General features: G+C 35.9%; 1 protein-coding gene across 16 annotated transcripts in view; it reads right to left on the reverse strand.

Moving 5' to 3' along the window:
• The window catches only part of LOC129235338 (heterogeneous nuclear ribonucleoprotein R), a 97,810-nt gene that overhangs the window by 56,905 nt on the left and 22,103 nt on the right, over positions 1 to 18,802 (reverse strand). The gene's annotated exons all lie outside the window — the stretch shown is intronic.

Raw genomic sequence — 18,802 nt, forward strand, 5'->3', positions numbered from 1 at the left:
ATAATATACATTTTTTTAATTGAAAAAAAAAGAAATTAATTAAATAAATAAAAATTAATTTTTTATCTTTATTTGGTTTTTTTTTTCGAATCTATAGGTAGCGCTTGAACTAAATATGAGAGCAATGGCTTCCATTCCAACCCCCAAACCTGTTAAAATTGTGCCTTTCAGTTTGAGAACGCTATCAGCGGTAAGTTTAGATACATTTAAGAACTAACATTTGAGATTTGGGAAAATGTTTAGCTATCAAATGCTTCTCAACTTGAGGTCAAAGAAAAATGTCTAGGATTTGCAATACAAAAAAAGGTAATCAACCAAAGGTTAAACAATTTTCAAAAACTTCTGCACGTGTTTGCGCATAAATGAGTCAGGCATATTCAGTTTTTCAAACTAATATACACTTCGCACAATTTTTTGTTTCGTATTGCTTTTTAAATTTCGTGCCTCTCGCGTAATCAAGAATTTTCAAAAAGCTTAAAATAAAATTGTGCCAAACGTAGTGACTTGCAATCAGTGCTTTTTGAAAATAAAAGTAAAAAATAAAAAAAAAGAATAATACTAATAATTAAAAAATAGCAGTAGCTACCGCCTGAAATGGCGCGCCAATGGAGCTTGCGTAATGTCGCTCATAAATTAAATTAAGAAAGAAGAAACGAAAATATAGCTGTGGTCGCAAGCAATAACGGCCAAAGTCGAAAATAATACCTGGAACAGAAAGCACTATGTATGTATATATCTATGTGTGTTACTGTATACAGAAGCAACTTTTGTTTTCACTAAGAACATAACTAAAAACATATTAACTAGGGATGTCTCTTAAATATTTAGTATTCTTAGTAAACTCAATTCATTCTAAAGCCGACTTAGGCGCTTATTGCTTGTGATCAAAGCTATAAGTATATACGTATGCCTGTTTATACAGTTATAAAAATATTGCTGAAAACGAAAAAAACGATGGCTAAGAAATTTTTCGAACATCAAACATGCAAATACTTTTTGTTGTAAATTTTTTTCTTTCCCATTTTTTTATTTTCGTTGGCATTGAACTTCTTTCGGATTATCGTTTATTTATTCTTATTAGCTACCTATAATGTGGCGTACAAAAATAAAGGCCAATCGAAGTAAACAAAGGTAAAATCTGTCTTTAAAATACAATAAAAATAGTATTTCGTATGAAATTCGGTATGTCAATGGGTGTGGGGTAAATAATTGTTTTAAATGCATGTAAGTAGCATGTATATTGATGAAATCAGATAAAGTTCTAGCTGTTAGTTCGCTTCGGATTTCTTCTCGAGCGCCACAGTAATGATTTTTTAAATGTTAAATTACTGAAAAAATATGTCTACTTTTGTGCGATTGGAATGGATATCAAACCAGGGATCTAAGACCTAGGACTTTTGATAAAGTGTAAGCAATAAAACAGGACTTGGCACTTTCCGTGTGCCAAACTACTAATCATTCAATGTTAATAAAAATTGCATTAACATATAAGGTGGCGCAAAATTAATCACCCTATCGGAAGATGTATAATTTTTGCAAATGACTTCATATGTGAATAATATTTGACATTTGTGAACTAGACAGCTGCAGTATACAAAAAATGGATACCCGCAATGGAGCGCGTTCAATATAAAGATTTTCATCACTCAAAATCATTTTGTTTTTTATTTCGTAAAAAAGTTATTCAGAAACTATATTGAATGATTCATTTTGCGCCACCTTGCACATATAATAACTATTTCTGTTTCTTTGTTTTGAAATATCAAGATTTATTGAACAATTTAAAATTGTTTTATTTGGAAGAAATTGGTTGGCTTTTAAAGTAATTGAAGTGAGTTAATTTGAGCTGTATTGGACTACTGAGGCAGTGTTCAATTGTCGTTCTTAAGTGTATTTGTATTTGTTGTATTTTATACTGTTCGAAAAATACCCGAACTACTACTTTCGTATGCTTCTACGCTTACAAGCACAGAATGCCATGTGTGAAGGGTCTGCAGTTTTCATCTGTTTGCCCCGATTTTCATAAGTCTGATGAGAATTGTAGAGTTGGGAGGTCGAAATAAACTGAAGTGCATTGCATTAATAATACAATAATAATAATGCAACTTGTGCCCACCAGTTTGAAGTACCTTAGTAAATTGCAAAATTCCTTGTTTTTCTGCATTTGTGCGTGTATAAAGGAAAATAAGTGAGAAAAATTGTCAGTCATTAAAAATTATCTTGACGATCTTCAAAATGAAATCGAAAACTAGGTAGCTCGCCTACTTCTAATTATTCTCAAACAGCTAGAAAGTAGGAGACTGAATTTATCGCCGTCTGTTTGATTGACTGTTTCTCTCTTCTAGAAATGGTTAACTCTTCGGTCCCTACGAAGTCTTTACGTAATAAATATCCGTTTCATTTTAACAGGTGCAAAATAAATTATGGCTGCAATGCTCCTATTGCTCGCTCTCTTCATGAACTCAATTAAATATCGAACTATTGAATTTGATTTTACTCTATCTAAGATATATTTTTGGACGATGACAACATCCGATGAGGCGTCACTTGGAGTGTTTGAAGATTTTTGGAACTTGACACGTTGGTGACGGGGAATATTGCAGGCGGTGGAACGACGAGCTGTATGAGCTTTACGACGACATAACATGGGAATAAAGATTCAATAGCTTCGTTATAGTCCTAATGGATACAAACGCTCCAGCTCTGAAAGTATTCGATGCTGGTATCGCTGGTGTAGCATAGAAAGAGCAAAGATCAGGTGGAGAAAGACTTGGCTTCACTTGGTATGTTCAGCTGGCGCCGGTTAGCACGAGAAAGAAACGACTGGCGCACTTTGTTGAAGTCGTCCAAAATCGCTTAAGAGGTTATCGCGCCAATCGGGAAGACGAAGAATAAGAATAAGAAGAAGAAGATATGCTTTTCTGCCCAATTAAACCGTTTTTTGCAATTTAACTTTTTGATAACGATAATTTTGTAATATGTAGTGAGTACGAATAATTTTAATTTATGGTCTATGGATAAGTTCGTGCGGTTTTACAACAGATGGCGCAACTTGATTATTATTCCATCGATCCACATTTCCAAACATTCATTGGAGAGCTACTGTCGTAAGGCACAAACGTCAATATAAGTTTTTTATTTGAAGCGTAAACAACAATATTTTTACCACACTTGAAAATGTCGAATTTCGGCCCAAATAATGTGTTTTTGCGGGGAATTCTTTAATATGAAGAAAAAAGCAGCCGAAAGTCATCGTATCTTGGTGGAAGTTTATGGTGAGCATGCTCTAGCTGAGCGAACGTGCCAGAAGTGGTTTGCACGCTTTAAAAGTGGTGATTTTGGCCGCGCCGCCAAAGTTCATGGATACCGAATTGGAGGAATTGCTCGATCAAGATCCGGCTCAAACGCAAGAAGAGGTTGCAAAAACTTTGGGAGTTGATCAATCAACCATTTCCAAACGTTTAAAAGCCATGGGAATGATCCGAAATTCAAATTTCGAAAAAAAACCGCACGAACTTATTCATAGACCTATTAATTTTTTTGTTAAGTATACTTTTGTAGTAAGTAGTCAGTAAGAACAATTATTTATTGATTTCAGAATAACTAAATAAAAAAATTAATAAACTAATATCATTACACTCAATAAAATATGACTTCAGTTAAATGAGTATAAATGAAGGAGGAATAACTGTAAGTAGGAATTTCTCTTAAGTCTTATAATGGAACTACCCATATCGGGCCTATAATGCTTGCAGCCTATTTACCAATTTTTGAAGTGTTGATATTATTGAATGCCATTAACATTATTCTGAAGCTATTAACAAGGCTTTGAGTAGATACTGGCACGCCCATAGCAGTTGTAAGTACTCAATACTCCACAATCTCTATACTCTACAATACGCGCAGCATTTCTCAAAGTGCTGTTGATGACCCAAAACTTGACTGTGTGCAAAATGAGGCGTAGTCAAAGTGATTTTTCAAATGAATATATTACTTTGAGTCAGTTTTTTAGCTTTAATTATAACAATTTGGTACCAAAACTATTCAAGCCTCCGATGATTATCAGAAGTTAAGTTTTCTCATGACACTTAAATATCTTCTACCCCATCTAATATTCCCTCTCGAAACTCATAAAACATTCTGTCCGCTCCCATTTTAAGTTTAATGAAAGTATGTAGGCATTTCTGGAATTTATTGAATTTTCCAAATGGATAACCGCAGTGTGCTACTTTTGCGCTGAGCAAAACTTCGCTCGTAAAGTGTTTTAAATCACTATTTAAATCCACTTGCGCCATAAAATAGTATGCGCATATTTCTGTATGTGTGCATAAATTCTGCACTGAATTGCATTCTAGTGCACACAACCGAACATATACAGTTACATGTGCATACACAGATACATATGTATGTATATAGTAAAGTTTTGTGCGAAAGTGCAATAGAGCTTGACATTCTGCTTGGATACACGTTGCATCATTTGCTTCCAGCATTTTCACATTTTCATTCATTAATTATTCAAAACATGACTGAAAAATACTTACACATTCATACAAATCTACACTTATAAACAGATAATGCACATACATGTACAACCGTGGTTAGAATATGCAGATAAATTTGTTTACTTATATTTACCGTACATATGAATGTAGACAATGTACACACACGAGCTTAAAATTACGATGCAGTGGCAAATAAGAAATGAGCCAAGTCCAGCAAGGCTGCCGGAGGTAATCGAAAGGAATGCGCTATTGGCTAGGATGGGGCTATTGCAAAATTATGTTATTACTGCATACAAATACATGCATATATTCATGTGCATGTATGCATATTCAAGTGTACATATGTCTTTGAATCTGTATATAAAATATTTAATATAAGCTAGTTTAAATTGCGCAGCAGCACATGTGCTTTTGCAGCTGCTTTATGAAACCACAACAACAAGGCAAGTAAGGATTCGAGGCAAAACTATGTTAAACAAACAAAAAACATTTATCGCTTTCGAAAAACAAGCTACAAAATATTCTAAAAATTAGCACCCAGTGGATCGGTAGCCATAAAAAAGCCTACCAAAAAAAATTTCAAAAGTCCACCCATGCGTTCAAAGCTCAAAATTAACACAAATAAAACAATACATGTGAACTGCACAAACCTTTGGACAACCACCCAAACAATTAGGGTTGGCAATTCCGACGTGCACATTGAGACCAAAGCAAAATATCTGGGCATCAAAATCGGCCCAAAATTAAACAGGAATGAAGTCAAAAATTTGTTTAAGAAATTATACTGGCTGTCTGGACCTCAGTCCAAATTATCATTGCAAAATAATGTACTTATGTATCAATCGAATGACAATTGCACCGATCTGGAAATATGGAATTGAGTTTTGAAACACTGCTGCAAAAGTAATCGAAGTATACTACAACGGGACTAATCTAAGATACTTAGGATCCTGACTCGATGCACTTTGGTACATTCCTAACGCAGATATTCATCGCGACCTTGTCATCGATACTATTGACGGGACAATACAAAGCGCTAGCAGAAGACACATAAGCAGACTGTTGGCGCACACAAATCCTGTAATGAGAAGGCTCCCAAATAAAGAGAAATCTACCCAAAGTCGAATTAACTGTCGAACACCAACAGATCTTGCAAAATCTAAGTAGTTAATCGCCGATTATTTGACAATTTGGTATTTGTCATTGTTTTCTGTTTCTTCAATCTCAAGTACTTTCAAATTCAAAATTAAAAGCTTGCTTTTAAATAAACTGTTCATAAGCAATTTATAAAATAAAACCAAACAAAGAAATTTAATAATTGCTTAGGAGTTTCAAAACTGAACGAAAGTGGAGAAGGACTAAGAAAAGTTTTTATATTTTTTTATGCGTTCTTTAATTTTTTTTTATTTTAAATTATATTATTGTATATTTTTAAAAACCAATTTTTAAATAAACTGGTTCATACGCAATTTATAACATAAATCGGATTACTAAAAAACAAAAGAAGAAAAAAATATAAATTTGTTTAATAATTACTTGGGTTTTTCAGAATAAGTGAAGAAACTTACTTTAAATTTTCTATTGATTTTTTTATTTTAAATAATTTGTTTTTTCAAAATTACGCGCAAGAAAAGTTGTAGCTGCATGTTGTTAATTTTTGCATAAAATGTACTACAAATTTTTAATTGAGTTTAGTAAAAGGCGTCCTACTTAAAATTGGCTGTGTAGCGCCAAGCAGATAATGCGCACATAGTCACATATGCCACATTTATTCCGACAGCACTTAACTGTCTTTTCAATAAATGAAGAGACTGCATATCGATTATAAGTACTCGCCTACTTTGAGCAACAAATTTAATAACGGTGTGCTTTTCCAAAAAAAAAAAAAATGCTTCTAAGGAAAACATAGGGACTAAATTTCAAAATATTTTACGATTTCATGAGTACTCGAATACTCCAATTGAAGCAAGTGCACTTGATTGAAAACTAGTTTTATGTCACATGATGTACGTATGTATATATGTATGTATGTGTGGGTAACTGTATGCAGTGTACGTATCTATGTGTACAAAAAATTCACCACTTTATGTGCGCTCACTTATGTGCATACAAACAACAACACAAAATATATTATCATGGCGTTATTTGTTCTTTGTTTTTTTCGTTGCAATTGCAGCTGCTCATATCGGCCGTTGTGACCCATAAATTGGTCGAATGTTTGGCAAGTTTGCTGGTAGTCATTGCTAGTTGGCAAGCGGGAGTAGGAGGTCTGGCTGTGCGACGGAATCTCACTAAATTTATGGTCACCGCATTGGCACTTCCGTTCGATAGGAAGCACAACGTTTCCATTACCGGCACTCGTACAGGGTAGAGTCCTAGAAACCAACGAACCGTTGCCAAATTAATGCAATAAAAACAAGAGCAAACATTTAATGTATGCATGCATGTACATATGCACGTAAGTATGTAGGCACATTTGTTGGTATGTAGCAGAAGCGCAAAATAGCGAAATGGCAAACAGACCGAACTCCCTAGAGCCTGGGTATTTGCATGCATCCATTTCCGTTTATACAGCTACATGTACGTATGTGTATATGTATGTACACTATACACTATACAGGTATGTGTATGGTTGTGCACTTAATGCTACTGGAAATGTCAAAATTGTTCATTGTTGCCACACTTGACACAACCGCAGCTCCACAAGCGAGCTGTGAGTATGCAAATACGAAATTGTCATAGAGGAAATGTTAAAATGGGGTTAAGCGATGCAACCAACATCACTGAAGCTTCATTCGTCGCAACCTTTCACCTGCTCTCCTCTCCGCCTCTACTCTACTACCCAAATGGCTAACACGTAAATTAACTATGTCTGCGTAATTGATTCGGTGCGCTGGAAGTCCCAGCGTACTTACATACACACGTGCATGTATTTGCATGCATGGACATGGAAATGTTGGGCGTGTTAGTGTTCCTAGAACGATATTGCACTACTTCTATGTTGATTTGAGACTGACAACGCAGTTTTGAAAAGGAAAAAAATGACGAATTAAAAAGAAAATGAGCAATTATTAACCATCAATTTGATTTAATTCTCGTTTCATTGTGCTTCTTCATATATATGTATGTATAGGCATATATGTCGCATACAAATGCAAGTAAACGGACACACACACATATACAAACACTTTAGTTTACAACCCGCCGACAGTAGCTACCTCAATAATTTTTGTGTTGTTACTACCCCCAACTGCACCACTACAGACAAGTCTGTGTTTATTTTTATTTGGCCATTATTATTATTCTGCTTGCAATCCTTACAACAACACTATCAGTATTTGTATATATAAATACACAAATGAAAACATGCATATGCACGCATACATACATATGCACCACTTCCAAGAGTGGGTGCGAAAGCGCTGCGAGACACACCCTCAAAGCGGGTGTTTAACAAGCACACACTCTCAAACATTTTCACACGCACGCAAATGTTTAAGTGAATTTCTTCTTTTTTAGCAAAGCAGGTTCGACGCCTCGTTGGGGTGTTGGTCACTGGCTTGCACTGCCGTTTGCCGCAGACAATGATAAAGCCGAAAATAACTTTGGCGGGTAGTTGTCGTCCTTTTTAGGGGTGAAGTTGCAAGAGTGTGGAATTTACAATCGAAATTAATGTATTATGCTGATGTCCTTTTGGCCACAATGCCGGCGTGCTGCGGTTAGAGTGTTGTTGGCTTAAAGCTTTAAATGTGTTTTTGTTTGTTTTGAAATTGGGATAGCAGATTTTTGTAACTGGTGAATAATTTGAAAAGTGTTTACAACTAGAATATGACAGCTCAAGTATTGACTGGTAAGACATTTGAATGATTAATAGCCAAATATTTAAAGCTTGGCTCTATAAGAAGTGCCATTCGCTACAATAAATCTGCGCTGCTTTTGGCCAGGTGGACCATAAAGCAGATTAGTAAATGCCAGCGAACTAATGTTGCGCGATCTTTCTGCCCAAACCTGAACTAGAGGTATTCAGCAACGTTTCTAAGCCAATATAATTAAAAGTTGCTTGAAAGAGCCAGACTTTCCAATTTGGAACTTTAAAATATACATATGTAAAAATAGATGCGCTACAACTTACTGAAGTATGTTTTTGCAAACAAAAAATGGTTTATAATTTCATTTTCTGCTAGCAAGCGGCAACCGGGGTTGGACTAGTGCATGACTACCATTCGGAAGTGTGCCGGGTCGAATCTTCGTTTCAAATAACGCTTGCCCCTCCATAGACAAGGACAAACCTCAGAGTGTATTTCTGCCATAAAAAGCTCATCATAAAAACCATCTGCTGTTCAGAGATGGCGTAAAACTATAGACTCCTCCATTTGTAGAAAAATCATCTAGACGCACACGCAAATGGGAACTCGGTTAAAACACCCAGCAATGGGTTAAGCGGCAATTATATTATATATCGAGTGTTTTTGTAGCTGCATGAAAAGTATCGATATCGATAATTATGTTTTGACAGCTGAGCATTTCAAACTGTGTTGACATTCTTGTCCAGTAAGGTTTGGCAAGTCATCATGAATCGTTTAACGCCAAAACAACGCTTCCAAACTCTAGAAATTTACTTAAGGTTGGGCAAGTTTAACACCAGAACAAGGTATCCAAAGTAATTTCAGCTTACGTCTGGTGTAATTACACTATTAAGTTTTTGGATATAATTTCAAATTACAAAGTGTTTTAAGAGAAGAGCCTCAGCTACTCACTATTTTATTTCTTAGAACTCAATGGCTATGTTTTATTTTTTCAACCAAATTTAAGAAAACACAAATTAAGAAGAAATGAAAAAGTCCACCGAAAAAAACGCCAAAGCTCCGTCTAAGTACCCCTCAAAATCAGCCGCCATTAAAAGAAGAAAAGAAAGGAAATGCGAAAAGAAATAAACAATGCAAAAAACTAAAAACAAACACGTCAATAATTGCTGCGCAGACGCGAACTGAGTTCGATTATTCACACACACACATATGTGAATGTGTATAAAGTATGCATATCCTTGCTGTGCATTTCCTAAGGACGAATTCGCACACACTCTGAAGCAAGCGGTTGAGTTCGGCGTTGAAGTGAGAAATGCTCAATGGCGTTGCTTTGAGTTCAGCTGTCCTTTCCAAACGGCACAACGAAGTAAACACAGAAGCAAAACGAACAACTACAGTTGGGCGCCAGCAATAAACAATATAAACTTGGAAACATTCTGCAACAACAACAAGAACTTTTGTAAGACGCCGCATTCGCGTAATGCCGACGCGAACTCAAAATCAACCATCGCGACAATGACGACAAGCATGACGACGTAGTTAACATTCGCAAAGCCATTTGATGTATTTGTTTATAGGCGATTTTTTTGTTTTGGCTAGCACTGCCTATAGACGACTGCCGATTGCCGGCACCTATCAGTATATACCTATATGCATATGCAAATATGATATATATGCATGTATGTATGTATGCATGATATCAACAAACAAATCCTTGACAGGGAGCAGCGCCAGCAGCGACTGGAACAGACGAGTCAGCGGAAAAAGTGGAGTCAGCCGAGGCGAGTCACGTGGAGTATGGGTGTTGGCTGCGCCCGGGCGCGCAATGTTAACTATTCCGACAAATATTTCCGGAACGAGCCAATACAACAAGGACAGACAACAATAAAAGCAAAGAAAATAACAACACCATAGTAACGCCGGCAGTACTTTTGAGCTGGAAAAAGTTAGGCGCAACAAAAAGGGGTGGTGCATAGAAGAGGAAGTACTGAAGTGGTGTATGCGAGTATAAGCGAACATTGGCACTGACTGCTGCTATGCAACTTGTAACTTAGGTATCGATTTTTAAGTGCCTGTATACGTTTTTGTTGTTGGTGTTGCTTCTTTCGCTATTTGTCTGCATTTCGCTTGCAAGGATAACACAGCAACACACATTCACTTGCATGCTACACACACAAATATGCATTGGGGCACATCGATATGCCCAGGTTCTATGTAAACATATTTCATTATGTAAAAATCTCTGTTTAATCGTTTGGGGTGAAAATATTTATGGATTCGGTAACGATTACTGCAGTGCTGCCGCTAGCATCAGGCGCATTTAGCGACCAGCCATAATTACTATTTGGGGCAATGGTTTCCGGGTGGTGGTGTTGTAGTCGGTTGTTGGCGTTGTTGATGGTTTGGCGGTGCATTGCTCGAATATCTCAGTGATTTATGGTAATAGCCAGGCAAGCAAGGTAGGTAATGATAGCACAGCAGTCGTTAAATATTTTGCAGTTATTTATAACAAGCATGAACTTATTTGCTGGAGGACATTGTTTGTGTACACAGGCTTTGATGTTCATCGACTGAAACTATTTTAACTTTAAACGATATCGAAACTTTCGGCCAGCATAAGGCGTGATGACATTCCATTATCGTTTTTGTGGAAGTTTTGTATAATATCAAATGTTACGGTTATTTATGTTGTTTTAAAAATAATGAGATCCTTAGTTTGACAATAAAATAAATATGGTGTCGGTGATACAACTTATTTCGTTAGGTTAGGTTAGCCAGGTTGCTTGTCTTAGGCAAGATACTCGGTGAATCTAAGGTCCGTTGTGATCTACTTATTTCGTAACACAAAATGCAATTAAAAGTTGTTATATTTTTGGCTTTGTAATTAAAGTACATGGCAACTCTGTTGTAATAATTTTGTGCTATTTTTGAATAAGAGACAATATTAATTTTATTAATAAAATGCTAAAAAATTTTGAATCAAAAATTAAAAAAAATATTACATATTTAAAAATTGTTCAAAAAATATTTTAAATTTTATTCAAGCCTTATGTCCATTTTTTGAATTAAATATTAAAAAAATATTTGAAATATGTAAAAAAAAAAATATTTGAAATATGTAATGGTTAACAAAAATATTACATATTTAAAAATTGTAAAAAAACAGTAATTAAATACTAAAAAAAGAAATTAAATATTAAAAAACATGGTAAAAACCGTAAAAAAATGAAAAAATTAATAAATTTTTAATCGAGAATAAGTGGAATAAGGCCCAAATTTTTGAATTAAATATTTCAAAATATATTATTGTACATATTTCGAAATGGTTCAAATAAAAAACAAACAAAAAATATCCTATGCCAAATTTCTTTTTATTAAATTATAAAAACATATTAGGTATTTAAAAATGGTTAAAAAAATAATACATTTTATTGAGGCCTCATTCCAAATTTTTGAATAAAATATTAAAATATTAAAAAAAGTATTACATATTTTAAAATTTCTAACAAAATTTAATTATCGAGCTAAATTTTTGAAGTTATACGGTCTGATGCGTTTTTCACAACTTCGCATAAATTTTAAACTGTCAGCTCAAATTTTTGACTGCATTTTGTATATGTCTGCTTACGCGGAAATTATTTACTTGCATTTATTTGGAGACCTCTTCAAAAATTTATAAATTCGCCACTGATAGAGTTGAATGCATTCGGAGAGACTTCCTTAATTTTGCTATTACTTAAAGTTTCCAATTCAATCTCCCGCCCTATAAATACCGTGCCCTTCTAATTAACCTAAAGTGCCTTGAAAGCAGAGCGAATATTCTCTTTCCGTCTTTTGTGTTTCACGTGATAAATGGTGATATTGATTACTTCTCTCCGCTGCTTGCTATACAGCGAGTGCTCTTCGTTCCTATTATCCTTTTTATATCAATAACCTTATTACGAGTTATGCAAGGAATGCCACAATAGCAATTTCGTTTCGAGAATTGACGCAGATTTCGAATTTTAACGCGCTTGATTTGCCTTTGCCAAAAAATCTATTTTCTAAACTTCTAAACTCCATCTTAGTACAAGGTGGCGCAAAATTAATCATTCAATTTTGTTTGTGAATAACTTTTTTTTTAAATATTGCAGCTGTCGAGTCCACAAGTGTCAAATATGATTGACGGCGAATTATATAAGGAATACGAAGCGATAGAAATACGGTGTTCCCAAGGCGTGGGCAAAAGGAGATTTTCTCCCTATTCCAGAAGCAGTCCAATCCGTGGTCCAATTTCAACAAATCCAGAACTGACGGGTTGTTGAGTCCAGAATTACGTCAACAATAACCGGTTACTGGCCTTTAGGAACCATGCCAAGAGAATTAGGTGGCCGTATAACGATAGATGTAGAATCAGCACTAATTTGCGCCACCTTGTATTTCCCTAATGTTTTAATTTAAGTTAACGTTTTAGTCAGTAAAATATATTATAAAATATAGTTAAAAGCGCAAACATTTGTTACAGTTCTCAGTTTCGGGTAGCTTCCGAGTTCAATAATCACTGCGCACATGACCCATCAGCCCATAGAATAGAAGAGCACAGGTGCTTACCTCTGAGTTAATTTCTATCATGCACAATTTCCCCTTGAAAACCATCTGTCGTCATTTGGAGGCCACTTGGAGCTGTAGCCTCGATTTATTTGTCAGCAAGCAAACACATACCAAATAATGGCGTAAAAGTTTGCCTAAACGTTTAACCAAAAATTTATGCTCCAACTATTCTTGTATGAGTGATATCATTTTAAATGAGCTCGGCAGTTTTGTGATCTACTTTACCGACGTATTTATTTAATATAATTTAAAAGACCGTCATATAGCCAAATATTTTGTCTTACTAACAAAAAGCAAGTATTTCTTACTATCTGTATTAATATTTTAAACTTTTTTATTTCTACATTTAAAGTCAACTCAGATTCACCTACATGACCTGATTCCGTTTCATTTGCTTACTAAAAAATTATATAAATTTTTAATTAAAATATAATTGCATAGTCGGTGAAACGTGTCAGCTGCGATGCGCATCACCTCAGTCAGTCAACCAACCAATCAGCCAGCCGACCTGCACGAGAGAATACAGAGTACCAGAGCTCGCCTGCAGTAAGCGGGTCAAACACGTGGTGTGCGCACTTTAGTCTAGTAAATATTACATTTGCTTTTCGTTTCTTTTACATTCTTTTGACAATATGCTGCATTGCGAAATTGGCGAAGAGCCATGACAATCGAAAATAAGAAAAACGGATTTAAGTTGATGGAATTGTGTGTAGCGCGCAATGCAGAGGCTGTCAGTTGTAAGTGCAATAAAGACAGACCTTTACAGATACGCATATATAAATAGTATATTAGTAGTACGTATGTATGTGCATGTGTGTGTATATATGCATAGGTATGCGTTCTTTGCACATATCAGACACATATTTTAAATCGGAAGGATTTATGTGCATATGTATGTGTATGTGTGTGTATTGATGGATACTGATTGCCATGGATTGCAGTCTGGAAAGATAATTTCCTTTACAATTTTTCGAAGCCGCAGAAGAATGCCAACGAATGCATGGTGGCGTTTTAATGCAGCCTGACAAGTGAATTAAGGAAGCATACATTTTTTTAACCATACGTACATATGTATGTATGCTTGTATGTATATACTATACATATGTAAGTGAATGAAGGTTTCGCACGCAAAAATTGCTCTGATGAATGCCAACATGCTCGAACAGGAGGAAAAGAACTTCATGCCATTGATTGTACTGACAATTTTCGGCAGCAGGAAAGCAACCGAACTGGCCGAGCAAATGCATACAAGAGGCAGCGCCTCGAGCGAAATTCGAAAGCATATCACAATAAAGGAAGGAAATTGTAACGACATGGCATAGTTGAGAAATGTGTGTATGAATAATTGTATATTGCATGTGTGTATACAGATATATGTATGTATATACCTTTGAGAGCTTAAAAATTACATGAACTCATTTCCTACTATAGCTTGTATAATAGATAGGTACATACGTATATTTTTGAAATATGTTTAGACCGAGCTTCGCCTCTTCGAGGTGCTTGCTTTGTATGTTTGTGTACTATTACTGCCTTACGCCGCCTCCGAACCGCAGATGGATTTATGAAAGACGACTTATGGCACGATCTCTTCAACTTTGTTATGGAGAGTGTGGTTCGCAAGACGCAGGTAGAACGAAACGGAACTTGTTTCTATAAAAATGTTCAGCTCCTTGCGTATGCTGATTACATCAACATCATTGGTCATACCAAGCGGGATGTAGCCGCCGCTTTTACAGCCATTGCAAACGAGCCAGCACGATTAAGGATAAACGAAGGCAAAATCAAATATATGCTGGCGTCCTTTCGGGTGTCGCGGCGTGTTGAGCCACAGATGGAAGTTAACAGCTATAATTTCGATGAGATGAAGGACTTCATTTACCTTGGTTCTACTATTACCAGCAACAACGATGCCACTCGTGACATCAAGCGAAGGATAACACTTGCCAACAGGTGCAACTTTAGGCTAATTGCCCTCTCTCGACGAACAAAAACAACACTTTACAAGACGCTCATCATTCCGGTGCTTCTCTATGGTGCTGAAGCCTGGACAGTCAAACAATCAGATGCAGCCGCTGTGGCAACTTTTCGGGAGGCAAATACTTTGCAAGATTTTTGTCCCTACTTGCGTAGATGACGGCAACCGCATTCGAATGAATCATGAGATGTATGAGCTTTACGGAGATATTAACATAGTCAAACGATGTCGTCTGTATATATGGTTTGCCGATCAACGATCTAAAACTAAAAATAACGTTCGAAAATAACGGACCAACTACCGGAAAATTTTCAAAGGGCTCCCAAGAAAGTGGGCTGTAAATGGAAGTCTTTGAAATTATTTTGATCATGTGACGTCATTCGGAGCATGTGACGCCATCAGATCAGTGTTTAAGAATAAAAATATAATAAATATTATTGTTATAATAAAAGTAATATATAACATATAGGAAGATCAAATTTGGAAGAAAAATAAAAATATATAGACAATTTTTTTCCAAATCTTCTTCAATCTAGTCACTTTAGCAGTAATGCACTTGAAGGCCGATACCGAGCACCTGAGATAAAACATAATTTACACGATTATGAATTATATGGCAATTTACTTCTTTGCATGCTTAAAAACATGTTTTGGCACACGAAGAACCACATGCCCCCTTTGCCTCATAATCGGCCAACCGCTTTCCGACTCACTGCGAATATTGAAAAATGGCGAACCGCCAAAATGTGCCGGCAAGAGAGCTGGCAACGCTGTCAAAACAGCATTATATATGAATGTGCATGTGTGCATGAGTGGGCGCTGCGAAGTGCATGTGACTGTGTGCGCGAATAATTGAAAACTGCAGCCGTTGCTGGAGTGGAGAGTACATTGGGCTAACTGCTCTCGTGTTTTTTTTTTGTGTTTGCTGTGGGGTCGAGTAAAGCAAAAAAGCTCTTTGTGAATTTTAAAGCTAATAACGGAGAGGAGCGAAGCAAATTTATTAAACGCGCTTGAATGCAACACACATGCAATTATGCACACATACACATTAGCATGTATGAGTACATATGCAATATACATATATATGAATTCCGCAACGCATACATACATACTCGTATGTGTGCATTGAAAATCGTAACCACAAACACTACGAAGCGTGAATTGGGAAGCCGCAAGCCATCGACGGCGTACAGACAATGTGAGAAACGCTAAAGTAGTTGGGATGTGTAGGGCAGCGGCAGCGGCAGCAGTAGCAGTTCCAACACGCCAAGCCGCGGCGATAAAATGTAGGCAGAGCAAGATTGGGAAGACCACAAAGAAAACGGAAAACTGAAAAGTCAAAAGCAAACAGGCGCAAAACCAAGGAAAAGTACAAAGCAGAGCAACGTGCAAATGCAGCCAAGCGTGACTGGAGGCTGTTGGGGAGGACACATGCAGCGCGTGGATGCCGCAGTGGTCGGTGGCCAATACAAAGGGCGTTGATTGTGCTTTTGACAGCGCGCGCATTTTGCAACGTTTTTTTTTACTGCCTCTTCTTTTTCTTCCACGGCCTCTTTGTTTGATTATGTGCGGTCTCGTTGTTCGTGATTGTCAATGCTCCAGCTGGGGAAACATACACTTTATATATATGTGTGTGCGTGCAATATAAAAAACTAGTGGAAGAGTGGTGAATAAAAAGTGCAGAAATAAACAGGGGCGTATCTAGAGAGGATTATATATCCCACATAAGGGTTCTCATGACATTCGGTGGTGTTAAAATATTGACTCATTTGGAAGCTATGACGAATAAGAGTAAATAAAGAAGCCAAACTGCTTCCTGACAGCCAGTGCCCCCGCACTCGAGCTTGCATGTTTGAGAAAAATAGTTGTTGTAGTCTCAATGCTCTACAAATAAACTTCAGCAAAAGGTAATAATGGATTCTATAAAAGGCTTTTCTATTTCTAATACAAAATTTATTTTGAAATAATCCATATAAGGAATATTAAAATTAATGATTGAAATATTTGGGGCAGGAATATTTTCTAAAAATTTCAGTTTTTAACCAAAAATTCAGCTGTTCAACTCGTAGGTAGGTAGGTGAAATCGTTGAAGTACCACTCTGGCACTACCCAAGTAGCACTAAAGTGCCGTTTTGATACCATTATGAGACCTCCAATAGGCGGATATCTACAACCAGTCACAGCTGTTTATGTAACGGAGTTTAGGTAGGTTGGCGCAGAGGTGTCAGTTTCGGTGCTGATGACGGTGCACAGTGACGTTGTGTATCGATCATACTTGAGTTGTGAAGCAATCAGCTGCAGTAAACGAGCACGTGGCGGTCAAAATAAAGATGTCCATCACTCAAAATAATTTTTTCTTTTTTTATAAAAAAGTTATTCAAAAACAAAATTGGAATATGGAAATTGTTTTATGCTTTGTTCTTTTTTTGTTTTTGGTAATGACATCCATTACTAAAAATTAATAATTAATATAAACATTCTTTTGACCAAATTTGGAAAAATAAACGAAAAATTACACAACTATGAATAAACTTCGAATAACAAAGATTTTAAATTTTGTGCCTGAAACTTGTTTTTAACGGCTGCACTAAAGTAGGGCAATAATAGTTTTAATAATAATAGTAATAATTTAAATAATAAATAATAAAAACCGACACCCACAAGCTCGTCACTGAAAGTCATTAGATGTCATCTAATACATCAATCACACTAATGGCTTTGGCATTGGCACGCAATGGCTTTGAAATCAATCTAAACACTACCACCAACTGAATACATGCGGATATATAAAGATAATACATGCACGCGCACATAATTGTTGGCAAGTGAAAAAGAAAATATTGAATTAAATTTATTTTAATTAATAATGTTGGGCGCATCGTTTAACATACGAAGAGGCGAATAATATTTTGCATCTGTGTCTTTGGGATAGAAAGCCAAGTTTCTGCTGGTCTGCCAAAAGCGATCAAAAAAAATTCACTCCACCCTAATGTATGTATATGTTTTTCTAAAACGATTCTTCGTGGCTCCGATAAATGATTCGCCTTTTTTCAATTAAAATTTGCTAAAGAATTTACTAGCTAGCTTTCAAGTATTCACTCGAAGAGGTAGAAAGCGGTTCTATCAGCTCGAGGCACAAACTTTTTCATCTCTACTTATGCGGTTTTTGTAAGATGTTGCCAAGATCCGGGGCCAATACACATATTTTCACACTCAACCAATAACCAACCGTTGCTCTACCCTCACAAAAACTTTCCAGATATGCCAATGTATGATAATATAGGTATGTTTATATGTGTGTAGTTATATATAATTCAGAAAATGCTCGCCGGCATCATAATGCATAATTATTTTGCACTCAATTTTACAATTATCTGGTTTGTTAATTTTGTTCCTTTTTCGATTTAACTCCGTTCGTGGTTCCGCCAAGCCACACTATCGCACGTATGTATGCAAGTATGTACATATGTATGTATGTTTGTATGTATATACTTGAGTGAACTTGAGTTAAGAATATTCCAGACGTTGTGGAGTCATCATACTGAGAGTATACGAATCAAATGGATATATTTATATAATAAAATTGCAAATATCCCCCTCCAAGACAAGTTGCAATCAAAACAGTATGCCGGGCATGCAGATTGATAAGAATTAAAATTTTAAAAAAGTATTTTTTACATACATACATGTGGATTAAAACGTGAGTATGTATACAAAATACGCGGTTGTGTATGTGTGTATGTACTATGTACATATGCATATGCATGAATTAACGCGTGCATGAAGCGGATAAGGAAAGAAGACGTTGAGCTTTTATGGCACAATAAGAGTCCAAGCAAGTTCATGCTTGCGCTGAAGATCTACATTTAGAACCTAGAATACGAGGTGAAAGTGTGTGACGTTTCTAAAAAATGAATAAGAAATGT

This window comes from Anastrepha obliqua, chromosome 1 (assembly GCF_027943255.1).
Source record: "Anastrepha obliqua isolate idAnaObli1 chromosome 1, idAnaObli1_1.0, whole genome shotgun sequence".
Taxonomy (NCBI): Eukaryota; Metazoa; Arthropoda; class Insecta; order Diptera; family Tephritidae; genus Anastrepha; species Anastrepha obliqua.